The sequence below is a fragment of the Populus nigra genome, chromosome 2 (genome assembly GCF_951802175.1).
Source record: "Populus nigra chromosome 2, ddPopNigr1.1, whole genome shotgun sequence".
Classification (NCBI taxonomy): Eukaryota; Viridiplantae; Streptophyta; class Magnoliopsida; order Malpighiales; family Salicaceae; genus Populus; species Populus nigra.
In genome coordinates, this window is record NC_084853.1 from 8,862,919 (window position 1) to 8,865,418 (window position 2,500).

Consider the following 2,500-nt stretch of genomic DNA (forward strand, 5'->3'; position numbering starts at 1 on the left):
GTCTGCCGATTCGGCAGCGTTGGCTTGTTGGCGCGGGGGGCCGATGCGAGTGGGGACTTGGGCAGCGGGCAGTGAAAGCAAGAGTTTCCCCGATGCTGCCGGGAAAAACGCTCCCCGGGATGGCCGGGTGAGATGACCCGGCGGCCCGCGACGGGTCATTCAATTCCATGCCCCGTCAACATAACTCCCGATGTACTGTTTGCTTTTTCGGAAGAAGAGATCCATCCCCCCATCCTCGGCCAGCCAAAAACGCTCCAATTAATGGCCGGGTGAGATGACCCGGCGGCCCGCGACGCGTCATTCAAATCACTGCCCTATCGGCTACAACTGCTGATGGGTGGGATTAGAGGCCTGCCATGGTGGTGAGGGGCGGCGAGGACCGTGAAAGCTAGAGTTTTTCAGAGGCTGCCGGGAAAAAGGCCCCTCGGGTGGCGGGGTGCGAGGACCAGGCGCGTCATTCAATTCTCTTCCCTATCAACTTGGCTCCCGTTGGCGGGATTGGAGGCCTACTGTTTGTTACAGGGCTAAAATCGTCAGGGGAAGAGCTGACGAAACAATGCTGGTTTGGATGCAGGGGGTAGTGTTGGAATCGGCAGCGCGGACAAAATCGGCAAAGTCGACAAAAAAGACTGTTGGTCTGGACATCGGGGCAGCGGCAGCCATGCCGACAGGGGGGGAAATCGGCAGCGCAGATTTGTGCAGCTGCAGGTTCGTCGGGGAAATCGGCAGCGCAGATTTTTCGATGAACATGGGCTGGAAGATGGACTGTCCAGGCCAGGCAGGGAAATTCGTCAAGGGGACACGCTGACGAAACAGCGCTGGTTTAGACACGGTGGGTGCAGTGTTGGAATCGGCAGCGCCGACGAAATCGGCAAAGTCGGCAGAATCGGCAGCGGGTGCTGGCGATGAGTCTGGACGATTTATAGTCCAGGGCTTGATGGAAAAGACTGTTGGTCCAGACAATGGGGCAGTGGCAGCGCGGATTTGTGCAGCTGCAGGTTCGTCGGGGAAAATCGGCAGCGCAGATTTTTCGACGAACAGGGGCTGGGCGCTGGACTGGCCGGGCCAGGCAGGAAAATTCGTCAGGGGGCCACGCTGACGAAAACAGGGGCTGCGGAGTGGAAAATCGGCAGCGCAGATTTTTCGACGAACAGGGGCTGGACCGGCCGGGCCAGGCAGGAAAATTCGTCAGGGGGGCACGCTGACGAAAAGAGGGGCTGCCGCGTGGAAAATCGGCAGCGCAGATTTTTCGACGAACAGGGGCTGGACCGGCCGGGCCAGGCAGGAAAATTCGTCAGGGGGGCACGCTGACGAAAAGAGGGGCTGCCGCGTGGAAAATCGGCAGCGCAGATTTTTCGACGAACAGGGGCTGGATGCTGGACCGGCCGGGCCAGGCAGGAAAATTCGTCAGGGGGGCACGCTGACGAAAAGAGGGGCTGCCGCGTGGAAAATCGGCAGCGCAGATTTTTCGACGAACAGGGGCTGGACCGGCCGGGCCAGGCAGGAAAATTCGTCAGGGGGGCACGCTGACGAAAAGAGGGGCTGCCGCGTGGAAAATCGGCAGCGCAGATTTTTCGACGAACATTCGTCAGGGGGGCACGCTGACGAAAAGAGGGGCTGCCGCGTGGAAAATCGGCAGCGCAGATTTTTCGACGAACATTCGTCAGGGGGGCACGCTGAGGAAAACAGGGGCTGCCGCGTGGAAAATCGGCAGCGCAGATTTTTCGACGAACATTCGTCAGGGGGGCACGCTGAGGAAAACAGGGGCTGCCGCGTGGAAAATCGGCAGCGCAGATTTTTCGACGAACAGGGGCTGGATGCTGGACCGGCCGGGCCAGGCAGGAAAATTCGTCAGGGGGGCACGCTGACGAAAAGAGGGGCTGCCGCGTGGAAAATCGGCAGCGCAGATTTTTCGACGAACAGGGGCTGGACGCTGGACTGGGCCAGGCAGGAAAATTCGTCAGGGGGGCACGCTGACGAAAACAGGGGCTGCCGCGTGGAATGGCAGCCTACACGCAGATGCGAATTCGGCAGCGCACGATGGCTTGAGCAGGTCATGGGTTCGACTTGGCGCGATCTGAAACCTGGACGAGGGACTGTCGACGCTGGACGAGCCAGCGCGGTGGCCTGTCGTGCCCCGTTCAGGGGGGGCCTGCCGCGGAGACAGCCCTCGCGGGCTCGACAGCGCAGGCCAGCGTCCCCGACGTCGCTGGCCGCGGCAGGCGAGCTGCCGGGGTTCCCGCATTCCTACAAGAAAACGTCGTGCTTTCCACATGAAACCAATCCAGTAAAATCAGCCATATTTTTATGAGGCTGCCCACTGAATTTGGGGTCATTCCGGGCCGGTTCCTAGTTTTGCGGATTTACTCGATTTCTAATGGTAGGAAAATTAAAACAAATACTTCCCGACCTCGAAAAATTCTGGGAAAATTAATGAAGGTGGATTGGATTTTTGCCAACCTCTGTGCAAAATTTCAGCTCAAAATACCAAGAAATGAAT